Source organism: Peromyscus leucopus, chromosome 18 (genome assembly GCF_004664715.2).
Source record: "Peromyscus leucopus breed LL Stock chromosome 18, UCI_PerLeu_2.1, whole genome shotgun sequence".
NCBI lineage: Eukaryota > Metazoa > Chordata > Mammalia > Rodentia > Cricetidae > Peromyscus > Peromyscus leucopus.
Window position 1 is genome coordinate 16216044 of NC_051078.1, and position 14918 is coordinate 16230961.

Genomic DNA, 14918 nt, shown 5'->3' on the forward strand with positions numbered 1-14918 from the left:
TTTCTGAAGGAAGCACAGAGACTGAATTCGATTGCTTACTATTTCAGTTCTAATATAAATCAGCCTGTGCTTGTGGGTTCCCAGTAATTGTAGATTTGTTTGGTTCTGAAAATAAGAGGTACCCATTAGGACATCTGATGCAAGCCCTTAATGACTGTCATTTGTGAGCTTTGGGAAGCTGCATATCACACTTAGGGACATGGCCTTCTAACAGAGGCTGGGAAACTCCTACCTCATCTTCTTCTGAGTCACTGGTGCTAATTTTATAGTGTGACCAATTTCTGGGAAGCTTAATATGTGGGGCAAGCAACAGAGAGCTGTTGATAGTTACTGAGACTGGAGCCAATCCATTTCTCCTACTCTTGCAATTTTAATTGAGTCCATCTTACCTCCGATTGGAAAATTAAAAGCAACAGCAAAATAGAAACAGAACATTGCCATTGGAGTGTTATGTGTGTGATATTTCAGAATTGATTATGTCATTTCAAGATAGTAAAGATTCATTGTCAAACATACATGAATACAAATAATAACTAACACAGACACTGTGCATAATATTATCCCAGATGTACTAAGGATGGTGTGGTTGTACATCCTTTTCTCCACAAACTCTACCCTATTGTACATTCCTGAATTATTGAAATCTGATTTTAAGCAGCATATTTTGAACATTTTTTTTTTTTTGGCTAATGTTCTGGGTTTTTAACAACCATGTGAAATATCTTGGATAATCATATTGTTAGTATTTCCTTGCCTGGAATGCTCTCTTGTCTTTTCATATGAGTCTCTTTTTTATGGTGTTCATTTTCTTTTCAAAGTCAGTATGCTGAGACCCTGAACACTGACCTAATGTAGCCATCCACATATTCCCCATCACACTACCCTAAGCGTTCTGTTGTCTGATGCCTTCTTTCCATTTCTCATTCCCTTTGTCTTCTTTTCCTTCTATTATTTTACTTTTGGAATTCTCTCTCTCTCTCTCTCTCTCTCTCTCTCTCTCTCTCTCTCTCTCTCTTCACTTTCCTTTAAGTCAAGCATAGCACCCCCTTTAACCTGCAGGATTCTAGTGACTATATATTTTTCATACAATTTAAAGTGCTTTGGCTTTTAAAAATATTTCTTTCATTTTTATTTATTTGTATGTATTCATCTGTGTGTGCTTGCCTGTGTGTGGATGTACACAGAGGCCAGAAAGGGGCAGAAGTTCAATACCATGAAACAACAGCTACAAGGGGTGGGTGAGTTGCCCAACATGGGTGCTGGGAATGGAATGCAGCTGCTCTTCAAGAGTAACAAATGTTCTTAACCACTGAGCCATCTCTCCATCCTCACAACTCTTTGATTTGACAAGAAATAGTAGAAAGTTATAACTAAACAGATGCTACATATAGACTTGTCAGTTTTTATATGAACTTGTCAGCTCTTACTAATTAACTATAACCCCTTACCCCACACACTGGGGTAAAAGCCAAGTGAGTTAGTAGGAACTGAAAAAGAATTAAATGATGTGGGCTAAAATGTAAAATAAATAATCTATTGATACACCACAATCTGTGTTTTTACTTACAAATATTGAGTAGGAATATCTAGAATGTAACTAATAGTATTTAAAATATTATAGAATTTTTTTGGTATATAAGAAGAGGATATATTACTTTAGGGGTATTTTGTTTTGTCCTCACTGTTTTACTTGTTTATATTAGGGTGCAAGGCATAATTAAATTGCAGCAGATATGAATAATATCAACAGCCTTTGGAAAAGCAATCTTTTCAATCTCTATCCATAACCATGTCATGAAAATTTTATGGATTCAAAAGTACAGAAGTGTCCCTATAAGCTATGAGTGTGTCTCTGTGGAAATCAGTAGCCCTGGTGAAAACTTAATTTATCCAGTAAGAAGCCAATGCAAAAACTACTACTCTGAATGAACTTTCCCTGAACTTAAGTCTCATGATCCACTCATATTTAGCATTAACTTTTGGTCCCTGAAGATGATGTGAACATTTTGTTCCTTTATCAAGAGAAAAATCTACCTTCAGACTATGAGAGTGGTGATGGGGAGGGACTAGAAAACAAGATTCAAACAATCCCATGCAAATATCACATTTTTCAAATGGAAGAACTCCAAACTGCACTAGAAGATCCAATCACTAAGACACTTTCCATTGAAATGATTTAAGTACAACTACATGGCACCAAGGTTTAGGCCTAATATAGGCCTGACAACCAAGTCCTTGTTTTCTGGAAGAAAAGCCTCAAAAGTCCCACTCAATTCCACATAACAATACTTCAAAGATCAATTAGGTTTTCCTTTCCTTAATATTTTTGTTTTTGACTTCTAATCTTAAAGACTAGATTAAAACTTAGCTCATTTCCAGAAGGCATTGCTTCCCTTTGCTCTATGAAAGAGTCCACCAAGACCTCTTCCTCAAAACCATCTAGCCCCCAGCCTCCAGCCTGTGCTTGTGATGCATCTTTCTCAACATCCTGAAAAGGTAATGTAGGTAAAATATGCTCATAAACATTAAAACTAGTTGTTAGAAAGACGTAACTAGCTTTATAATTTAAGTTTTAGAGCATAAATACTTGAAGCTTAATCTGCACTGACAATGATTGTCGGAGCCTAGAATTCAACATTTACAAATTCTCATTCACACACACACAAAACACACTATTATCACACAACTTGTGTCTTGAGAGAATCTTCTGCTTTTTAAATCTTTGGCCTCCCAGTCAATCCCAAGTTCAACCAACTTTTCCGAGTTCTGGTAGTTACCTGGACCACTGAGGAATTGCCACAAGACTTCTTCTCTTTTGAAACATCCTTTTTCTCTAGATATTAGGATAGTTACACCAACTTGTTTCTTCTGTGGTGTATGTTGGTGTGGGATTATCTGTTGCTTGATTTTTCATGGATGTGTTTAGCTTCTTTGGGTTGAATTTTCCCTTCTAGTGCTTTCTGTAGGACTGGGTTTGTAAACAGGTATTGATTAAATCTGGTTTTATCCTGGAATATTTTGTTTACTCCGCCTATGGTGATTAAGAGTTTTGCTGGGTATAATAGTCTGGGTTGGCAACCGTGGTCTCTTAGTGTCTGCATGAGATTTGTCCATGATCTTCTCGCTTTCATAGTCTCTATTGAGTAGTCTGGTGTTATTCTGATGGGTTTACCTTTATATGTTACTTGGTCTTTTTCCTTTGCGGCTCTTAATATTTTTTCTTTGTTCTGTGTGTTTAGTGTTTTGATTATTATGTGGCGAGGGGACTTTTTTTTTGGATCCAGCCTAATCGGTGTTCTATAAGCTTCTTGTATCTTCATAGGTATTTCTTTCTTTAGGTTAGGAAAGTTTTCTTCTATGATTTTGTTGAATATATTTTCTGTGCCTTTGAGTTGGTATTCTTCTCCTTCTTCTATCCCTATTATTCTTAGGTTTGGTCTTTTCATGGTGTCCCAAATTTCCTGGACGTTTTGTGTTACGACTTTTTTGTCTTTAGTATTTTCTTTGACTGACGAATCTATTTTCTCTATCGTGTCTTCAGTGTCAGAGATTCTCTGTTCCATCTCTTGCAATCGATTGGTTATGCTTGTTTCTGTAGTTCCTGTCCGTTTTGTCAGGATTTCTATTTCCAGCATTCCCTCAGCATGTGTTTTCTTTATTGTCTCAAATTCATTTTTCAGATCTTGGAATGTTTCTTTCATCTGTTTAATTGCTTTTTCTTGGCTTGATTTGATTTCTTCCCATTTTTTGTTCGTTTTTTCTTCCATTTCTTTAAGGGAGTTTTTTATTTCCTCTTTAATGGAGTTTTTCATTTCCTCTTTAAGGGAAGTCTTTATTTCCTCTTTAAGAGAGTTTTTCATTTCCTCTTTAAGGAAAGTTTTTATTTCCTCTTTAAGGAAGTTTTTCATTTCCTCTTTAAGGAAAGTTTTTATTTCCTCATTGAGGGAATGTTTTATTTCTTCTTTAAGGGCCTCTATCATCTTCTTAAAGTCATTTTTAGGGTTGATCTCTTCTGTTTCTTCTGTCATGGTATGTTTAGGTCTTGCAGGTGTAGAATCACTAGGTTCTGATGTTGCCATATAGGTCTTTATGTTGTTGCCTGTATTTTTGCACTGGCGTCTACTCATCTTTTCCTCTGTGCGGTGCAGGTGGTGTCTGTGTCTGAGAGTGCCTCTCTTGTTCTAATTTTTAGTCTTGGTTTAGTAGGGGTTCTTGGTTAAATTGGTGCTATTGGGCTGTTTCTTCAGGGACAGCTGATATCAGTCAGTGAATTATATACTTATGATTCTGGTGATCTGGTTTAGTGGCTGGGTAGCGCCTTCTTCTGTGTTCCCAGGTCACGTTTTGTTCATTTGTCGACTCCTCAGCTGATCTTGTTTCTTCAGACTTCAAACTGTAGGCATCTGAATCCTCTCCCAGATGGGTTTCACCTGAGCAGGGTAGTCTCACCAACACCTCCAAGTTGTTGGGTTTCACAGGATCAGCAGTTGGGCCCTCTACATGTCACTGCTGCTGGGCCCATCCACCTCTGCGAACTGCCACCGGGCCTGTATGTCTCTGCCAGTTGCTGCTGGGCCTGTATGTCCCTGTTGGCCGCTACCACCGGGCCCTTTCACCTCCGCGAGTCGCTGACCTGCGTCCGCCTGTCTCTGCCGCTTGGCCTGTCTACCTCTGTGGGCCGCCGCCGCTGCCGCCGGGCCCGAATGTCTCTGTCGGCCGCTGCCGCCAGGCCTGTCCACCTCCGTGGGCCGCTGCTGGGCCTGAATGTCTCCGCCAGCTGTTGCCGGGCCTAAATGTCCCTGTCGGCCGCTGCCGCTGAACCTGTCTACCTCCGCGGGCCGCTGCCACAGGCCTACCTGCGTCTGCTTGTCTCCGCCATCTTTTGATGTGAACATTTTAAAACAATGATTTCTGCCTCTTTCCAAGCCATTGGCAAATATTTCTTCATTTACTAATAATGTTTATAACATGCGCTTGAGTGCTGGGGGAAGTACAAGGTGCAGAATGGGTATGGCTCAGAAGAGTTTCTCTGCACTTAAAGGCAAGAGTGTCTTCAATCATAGACGACAAATAAGAATGAGAAGGGATGATGAGACACAGCTTGTGATGAATTAGTATAAATTTATTAAGTTCAATTGCCATAGGCTTTAGAACATGTTTGGTGGATGTATTGCATAGGAATTTTGGACAGGAGAGAATCCAGAGATGCCTTGAAGAATTGGACAGAAAGCCTAGGCACCTTAAATGTCAGATAACAGCTATGGAGCAAACGGAGTTGATAACTTACTCACTTTATATGAATATTCATCTTTTGAGAAAATACAAATCGATGTTTTTAATTCTTGACTCTTAAAGTCTCTGATAGCAACAGAAATGATATGACTAATTCAAGAACCATACACATTAGAGTTACTAGATTTATTATTTCAGATAATGTGATGAGCAATGACATGTTCCCAGCTTTGCAATACATTAGAACAGCGTGACAAGTAAAACAGACAAACATATAAACAAAAACACATAAATCTTGAACATTGGATCCAAACATACCTAAGTGTGTGTGTGGGATCTACTTACAGTTTCATGGATGACCCCATAGATGCAGTTGGAACACCAAAAGGCCCACTCTATCATGGGTGATGACTCATGAAAGCTGCATTTGAGGAACTACTTTATCATCTGTAGGCAGCTCAGCTAGTCAGAAAGTACTTTCTCTGGCAATCATTACTGCTTCTATATCTTTATGGGATACCTTGTGAGTCTTGTAAATTTCAGGAACTTCTGAGACTGCTGAGGTGCTTACTTGCTGGGTTTTATAGTATTGGCTTATGTCCTATATAATGAGTCTTTCTCTTCCATCTAGAAGAAAATATTTTAATTTAGAGAAAATAGCTAAATAGCACCAGCACTGCCAAATGCTGTGGAAATATCAAAATAAGGAATGGGTTAAAATGAAATTGAAGTAATAATTAGTAACACAAGAACCGTATGAATAAATTCCATGCTATAGATTAAATGACTGTGCTAAGAAGATGACATCCCTGTTAATATAATAAGTGGGAAAAGGACATTGTGGGTTGACATATATAAGTCTGTAAGTTCTGTGTTTTGTGGGAGCAATTTAAAGGAGTTCCTGTTGGATGGTTTCAATTTTCTCTGCTGACCAGTTTCCCTGAAAATCAGCTTGCCTAGCTTTTGGGATTTAGAGTCAAGGTATTTTTTGATTACCATGTGCAGCTATAAACAACTAAAGGTACTGTCTGTGGTATTTAAACTATTTTAATGATTGAACAATTTTCTTATACAAAGTTAGCCTGAAACCTTCAGGGTAAAGGTTGTATGCTAAAATCAATAATAAAAACTAGATCTGAGTCTGGTTTAATGGAAAGGATCAATATGCTATAAAAGAGCTTTTGAACGTGAAATGTTTCCACTGGAAAATAGAAGTTTATTTTTAGAAAAACAAATAATGGTATGAATTACTGTACTAATTAAAAAATGCATATATATATATATATAGATAGTAATACCTTTTATATTTACATGCCTGAATAAACTCATACATATTATAACATTTTAATGTCATACATTACTTCCTAATCATTTCCCTTGTTCCTGCTTGGTAAAATATGCTGCCTCACTTGACACTCCCTCCTCTTTCATAATTACCCCTGAAGATGTGTGTCGGAAAAATAACTGTGCATACTCATCCATATCTCCTGCAAATTTTCTGAAGAGTTTATGTGCAAATACATTATTTATATGTGCTTATATGTTAATTAATTATTTACTCTGACAAATCAACAGATACAGTCTAATTCATTTTTTTTTTTTTAATATTTCAGACTGGGGTTAATTCTAGCCACTGTTTAGCTGCTTACATATTAATCTTGATTTAGAATTTTGTGGCTTTCTCTTCTGTGAACCAATATTGCTAAAATATCCTTGACACAAAATTGTAGGCTAGTGTCATTTCAGGCCATACGCATATATTTGCATATATATCGATATCTAGATAGAACACATAGCTACCGGTACAGAAAATACATAGATACGATGAGTTTTCGTAAGAGAAAAGTTTCCAAACTTCATATGTAAATTTCATGTTAACAGACTTGCCAAATTAATTATAAATATGAATTTATATATATAATTGTCTATAAACATAGTGTAAACAATTGACACTATGTGGACATATATGTGTACGTTTAATCCTTTGTCCTGTGTCTACACTAAATCGAGATGAACACTTTCAAATTAAATATTGAGGAATGTTTTAAAGAGTGGTGATTGTTGATAGATATTTTTTAAAAAGTTTTGTTTATGTGAATTAGTATACACATCACTCGTTTCTTTTTTTCTATTTTTCTTTTATTGAAAATATTTTTTTTTGATATAATATATTCTGATTATGGCTTCCCCTGATCCAACTCCACTGGAATGCTCCTAACATCCTTTCAGTATCTCATTAGAAAACAAATAGGCATCTAAAGAGTAACAATAAAATAAAATTAGATAAAACCTAAAAACAAACTGAAATGAGACAAAACAAAAAAGATGAAAAAGAACCAGAGAAAAAGCACAAGATGCAGAGACACACATTTTTATATACACAAGAATCCCATAGAACAAAAACAAAAACTCCAAGCCATAATATATATGCTAAAGACCCATAGGATGAAAAAACAAAAAAACCTGACAAAACATTGAATTTATTCTGTGTTGACCATCTACTGTTGGGCATGGGACTTGGTCTTAAGAGTGGTTTGTGTAGCCTCTGGTTCTCGACCACCCAAAGAGTGTCAGGTGTGTGTTTTGTTTCATGGATTGGACTTTAGTCAAATCAGACATTGGTTGGCTATTCCCACAAGGTCTCTGCCACTATAGCCTTAGCGTATCTTGCAGGAAGGACATATCATAAGTCAAAGGTTTTGTGGCTGGGTTGGTGTTTGTATTTTTTTCTTTTGGTAGCCTGCTGAATACCTTCCCACACCAAAGAGATTAGAACACAAGGGTGAAAGTTTCATGTAGGCTTTGGCTCAAATTCTCCATATTCAATGAGTTGTGTGGGTGTTGTCCTTGTCAATGGGGCTCTGCAGTCAGTTGCAGAGAACAGCCTCATTGTCCTAGGAACAGCCTGGGTTTCGGGGGGATTTCCATGTGACTCCATTGGCTAGGCTAACAACTCAATTGAATGCAACACAGTCCCACTATTAGAGGACTCATTTGGTGACCTCATTAGGGATGCCCCTTATATTATGGGGATTTTCTACAGCAATATATTTCCATACCATCCCTCAAATGTCCTTTAATTCTGGTTATCTTTCTCTGCATTCCATTGCTCAACCCTATGTCCCCCTGCCACCTGTTCCTCTGATCCTCATCCCAAACCACCCCCAGTCTACCCTTGAAATCCATTCTATTTCCTTATCCTAAGGTGATCCATGTATCCCCCTAGTCCCCTCCTCTATACCAAACCTCTCTAGGTCTAAGGATTGTAGGTTGGCTATAATTTATTTAATGGCTAATATCCACATATACGTGAATACTTGTCATAATTATCTTGCTGGGTCTGGGTTGCCTCATTTAGGATGAATTTTTCTAGTTCCATCAATTTGTCTATAAATTTCATGATGTCATTTTTTGGCAGCTGAAAAATATTCCAGGCTGTAAATATTCCACATTTTCTTTACCCATTCTTCTGATGAGGGACATCTAAATTGTTTCTAATTTCATGATATTGTGAATAGACCGGCAATGAACATAACTGAACAAGTGTCCTTTTGGTAGTATGAAGCATCCTTTGGGTATATGCCCAAGAGTGGTATAGCTGGATCTTGAAATAGGTCTATTCCCAATTTTCTGAGAAAACACCATATTGATTTCCAAAGTGGCTGTACAAGTTTTCCCCTTTCTCCACATCCTTGCCAGCATGAGCTGTCACTTGTGTATTTAATCTTAGCTATTCTGACAGGTGTAAGATGGGATCTCAGAGTTGTTTTGATCTGCATTTCCCTAATGGCTAAGGATGTTGAACATTTTTTTAAGTGATTCTTGGCCATTTGAGATCACTACACTGAGAATTCTTTGTTAAGGTCTCTATCCAATTTTTTATTGGATTATTTAATTTGTTGATGTCTAGTTTCTTGAGTTCTTTATATGTTTTAGAATTTAACCTTCTGGTTGAGGTGGGATTGGTGAAGATATTTTCCAAATCTGTAGACTGCTTTTTTAGCCTTTTGATGGTGTCCCTTGCCTTAAAGAAGATTTTCAGTTTCATGAGGTCCCATTTTTTAATTGTCAATGTTAGTGCCTGCTCTATTGGAGTTCTGTTCAGGAAGTTGTCTACTGTGCAAATGTGTTCAAGACTATTCTCCACTTTCTCCTCTATAATGTTCAGTTTATCTCATTTTGTGTTGAGGTCTCCCATCCGGTTTGACTTGAGTTTTATGCAGGGTGATAGATATGGATCTATGTGCTTTCTTTTACATACTGACATCTAGTTAGGCCAGCACGATTCATCCATGTTGTTTTCTTTTTTCCACTGTACAATTTTGGTTTCTTTGTAAAAATTAGATGTCCATAGGTATGTGGCTTTTGTCTGGGCCTTTGATTCAATTCCATTGATGCATATGTCTGTTTTTATGCCAATGCAATGCACTTTTTCTTACTATAGCACTGTAGTATAATGTAAAACCAGGAATGGTGAGACCTCCAGCATTAAAATGACTCCTATTGACATTCTGCTATATGCATGGATCATTGCCTTATTCAGTCATCATCAGAGGAGCTTCCTCCTGCAGAAGATGGGAACAAATACAGAGACCCACAGCCGGACATTATGTAGAGAAAGAGACCTTGGAACACATAACTCTATATGGGGTGTCTCCATCATATCATTCCCTCAGAGCACATGGTACCCCATGGAAGAGGACAGGGAAAAGAGTGAAGAGCCAGAAGCAATGGAGGACACCAGGAGAACAAGGACCTCTGAATCAACTGAGTAATGCTCAGATGAACTCACAGAGACCGAAGCAGCAAGCACAGAGCCTACACAGTTCTGCACCAGGTCTTCTGTGTATGTATCATAGCTTTCAGGTTAGTATTTCTATAGGACTCCTGAATGTATGAATGAGTGGGTCTCTGATTCTTCTGCCCACTCCCAAGGTGTTTGTCCTTCTGTTGGATTGACTTCTTCACCTTGACGGGCTGGTTTTGTTTTCATCTTATATTTTATTTTGTCGTGTTTGATGATCTCCTAGAAGCCTGTTTTCTAATAAAAGAGAGAAATGGAGTGGATCCAGGGAAGAGGAGGGGGCTGGGGAAATAGAAGGAGGGGAAACTGTAATGAAGATATGTTGTTTGAGAAAAGAATACATTTTCAATAAAACAAAAAATTTCAAAAACTAGAAAATAATTTAAAAATTAAGTATTCATTTATTAAAAACAAAAAAAAAGAGTGGTTTGCATACCCATTGAGATTCCATTGGGGGAAAAAAACACTAAATTTTCTTTTGTGGGCACTTATCAATAGTTTCTGGGTTAGGGATGGGGACTTGTGTCTGCTTTTCCTTTCAGCTCTGGGATCCCCTCTGGCAAAGATTCATTAAAGCAGAAGCCTGAGGGTGTCCTTTCTGTACCTATAGCTAAGGTGTTGACGTCAACAGTGCCCCCTCCTCTCTGCCATTTCATGAGTGTCTTTTTTGTAGTTCCTCCCAAATATGTTTTATTTCCTTCTCATGTCACTAGTTGGATTGTACGGTTGAACCTTCTTGAGTTTATTATGGCCACTTGTGTTATTTGGTCAATGAAACATGGACAAAAATGTTGTGTGTCACCTGTATTACTTCCAACTGCATTTATTGTTGGAAACATCTTAAGACTTGTTGATCAAGAGGCCCCCCACAGGCAGCACACTCGACAAACTCTAGCTGGATATGGGATGTGGAAATAAACTTATTGATACAGGTCATTTAAATTCAGAGGGTATCTAGGGTGTCTAGTATATTGACCCAGTGTGGTTTATTCATGAAATATTTCTCTCTCTCTGCCTCTCTCCCTCCCCCTCTCTGTCTCTGTCTCTCTGTCTCTCTCTCTCTCTCTCTGTGTGTGTGTGTGTGTGTGTGTGTGTGTGTGTGTGTGTGTGTGTGTGAGAGAGAGAGAGAGAGAGAGAGAGAGAGAGAGAGAGAGAGAGAGAGAGAGAGAGAGAGAGAGAGAGAGAACAGGCAGACAGACAGGCAGAGAGGCAGAGAGAGTGACATAAAGGTACAGGGAGAGAAACAGATGGAGAGAGACAGTTAGAAGCAGACAGACAGAGAGTCAGAGAGCAGAGAGACGGGCAGATAATCTGACCCAGTTTTTCTTCTCTCAACCCTAGAGAATCTGTTTTTTTTTTTTTTTAACTGAATCATTTCTGAGAACAGTATGATAAATTAAAAAATGCTGAGGTGGAATTATTTTACTGTCCTTTTTGCTTCATATAAAATTATTTTTTATTTGAAAATATAGACATTCTACATAAACACAGCTTAGGATATATTCAGAACTTCTTTCTTATATTATTGTGAATAATGTTAAGAATGGTGAGACTTTTCTGCTGGGATTAACTTTGTTGGGTGATATTTAACTATATCTGAGTGACAAACAGACTCTTAAGATGGACAATTAGTCACTCTGCTAACAGTTTTCTGTTTGTAATTTACATTTTTTTTTCATTTTGGTGCTTGCTGGAAGATTAGCAATTTAATTATTCCTTTGATCACAAATTTAAAGTTGGTACCCATGTGGCATAGGCTCCTCTATGTTTGATGCACGGGTTCTTTAAATATTTTATGTACCTTAAGACGAAAAGTGTTAACTGGCATTTGTTGACCTTCTAGTTGAGTTATAATTTAAGTTTCTGGTATTTCTTTTTTCCTCTCACATTTCTTCCTACTCTGTAATTCATGTGACAGAACAAAAATCACCAGTAAATCAAAATAGAGACGATTTATAGGTAACATTTAAGCCAGTCTGCTTTGGAATATTCCTTGTAATTATTTCCCATCACTTATCTAGTTTATTTTTCCATTAACTTTCATTGTATTTCCTAAAGTCATATGTTCTCCATTTCCCTCTTACCCTGTGTGTGTTTCAACTTGTATTAAATCTTTGAAATTTAGGTTTAATATTCATAGGTCTTATTTGTTCAACAAATATTTGTCTTAATGGACTCTCATTCTGGATATATAGCATTATTACAAAGTCCTATCCCTTATAAATCATAACTCTGTAACTGAAAGTTTTTCTTATGTCCCACCTGGCCTTTATTCAGGACAAATCTCTCTCACCCACCAGTCCTGCAGCTGCTCAGACCCAAGCAAACACACAGAGACTTATATTAATTAATACTGCTTGGCCATTAGCTCAGGCTAACTATTGATAAGCTCTTATACTTAAACTCAGCCCATTTCTGTTAATCTATATGTTGCCACATGTTCCGTGGTTTTACCTGTGTGCCATTGCATGCTGCTTCCTAGTTGGCAGGCTGGCATCTCCTGACACAGCCTTTCTCTTCCCAGAATTCTCGTCTGCTTATCCTACCTATACTTCCTGCCTGGCTAGTGGCCAATCCGCATTTCATTTACCAACCAATCAGAGCAACACATTCACAGCATACAGAACACCCCACAGCATAACTCTAATATGTAGTCAACCAAACTAAAAATTATGGCAAATGTAATGTTACTGATGATGTAGCCAGGAAAGAGGAACAGAGATTATTCTCGTAAATGGATGGATATTACCTTGACTAAGACTTCCCTGGAAAATACCATTGACTAAATTTACCCTCTAGGAAATCCATTGGTCTTCATTAATTGAAAACTAAAATATTTAGCAGATATTTGTAAACCAAATTACCAAAAATTTTCTGCAGGTTCAGAATCTCTCTTGCCCTATGCCTTACCTCATTCAAATTGGTTTTGTTATGTTGTAATAATACTTTTTCAATTATGTCAGCAAGATAATCTTTTTTTTCTTGTTTTTTCCTCTTCCCTTCTCCCACCCCCATCCAGCCTCCCCTCCCAGCCCATCCCCCACTACCTTCCACAAGGAGGCAAGGCCTTGCATGTGGAGGCACATTCAGTAGAGGCAAGTCCAAGGCCTTCCCCCTGCCTCAAGGCTGTCCTATCATAGGTAGTGGGCTCCCCAAAGCCCACTCATGCACCAGAGATGGGTTCTGATCCTATCTCCAGGGGGTCTCCCAAGCAGACCAAGCTACACAACTGTCTAACCATGCAAAGTTAAAAGGGCCTAGTCCAGTCCCATGTAGGCTCCACAGTCATTGATCCAACTTTCATGAGTTTCCTCTAGATTGGTTTTGTTGTCCCAGCATGTTTCCCTATCATGATCCTGATGCATTTGCTCATAGAATCCCTCTTCTCTCTCTTTGACTAGACTTCTGGAGTGCTGTCTAGTGATTGGCTGTGGAACAATGCATCTACTTCCATCAGTCATTGGAGAAAAGTTCTGTCATGGCAGCTAGAGTATTTCACCAGTCTGATCTCTGGGGCAAGTCAGTTCAGTTCAGGCACCTCTCCATTATTGCTAGTATTCCAGGCTGGGGTCATCCTTGGAGATTCCTGGTAACTTTCCTAGCACTGGGTTTCTCTATATTCCCATGATGTCTCTCTCTATCATGGTCTCTCTTTCATTGCATTCCCCTCCCTCCCTGTTCCAGTTCAACCATCCCATTCTTTTATGCTCTCATCCCCTATCCGCTACCCTCCATTGCCTATCCCTCACTCCCAGTTTACTCATGGAGATCTCATATATTTCCCCTTCCCAGGGCAGTCCATGTATCCCTCTTTGGGTTTTCTCTGTTAGCTAGCTTCTTGGGAGTTGTGATCTGTTGCCTGGTTATCCTTTGCCTTATATCTAGTATCCACTTATGAGTGAGTACATACCATGTTTGTCCTTCTGATTCTGGATTATCTCACTCAGGATGATATTTTCTAGTTCCATCCATTTGCCTGCAAACCTCATGATGTCATTATTTTTCTCTGCTGCGTAGTACTCCATTGTATATAGGTACCACATTTTCTTTATTCATTTTTCAGTTGAGGGGCATCTAGGTTGTTTCCTGGTTCTGGCTATTACAAATAATGCTGCTATGAACATAGTTGAGCATATTTCCTTGTGGTAAGATTGAGCATTCCTTGGATATATGCCCAAGAGTGATATAGCTGGGTCTTGAGGAAGATTGATTCTCAATTTGCTGAGAGACCGCGGACAGGGGATGGGGTGGTGGGCCAGAATATAGATGTTGATGATATATTTTAGTGTTCTGTCTTTTTCAGAAGGAATATAATTGGAAGAAAATTTTAAAGTATTTTTGTTATTTTTGCAAGGTGAATGCATGTGTACATATCTATATGCGTGTGTGTGTGTGTGTGTGTGTGTGTGTGTGTGTGTGTGTGTGTGTGTATCTGGCACCTATGAACAGGGAATATACCTAAGTATTCATATTAACACTGTTCACAGAAACAACCTTTAGTGACCATGGATAAATACATTATGGTACCCAGTGAGAAAGCCAGTAGGAAATAGATGATTAAAGCAGTGAGGTTTCATTACCTTTGCCTGTTGACTCTGAGCTCGGCCACATGATTTGGCCAATGCTATAATAACACATGTGATGCCAGGGAATACTTTAAGGGATCACTCATTGGAGCCTGTTGATCAAAGAAACTGAAACTGCTATTCAGTCTACAAATCCAGGCCAATCTGCAACGAAAACAAAACTTTTTTCCTGTTTACTCCATTACCCTGGCATGACAGATGTGACCTACTCTCAGCTGGCATCTATATGCACTGACCTACTAACAGCCAGCATCTAACACCAGATATGCACCAAATGCCATCTTACAACATCTTCA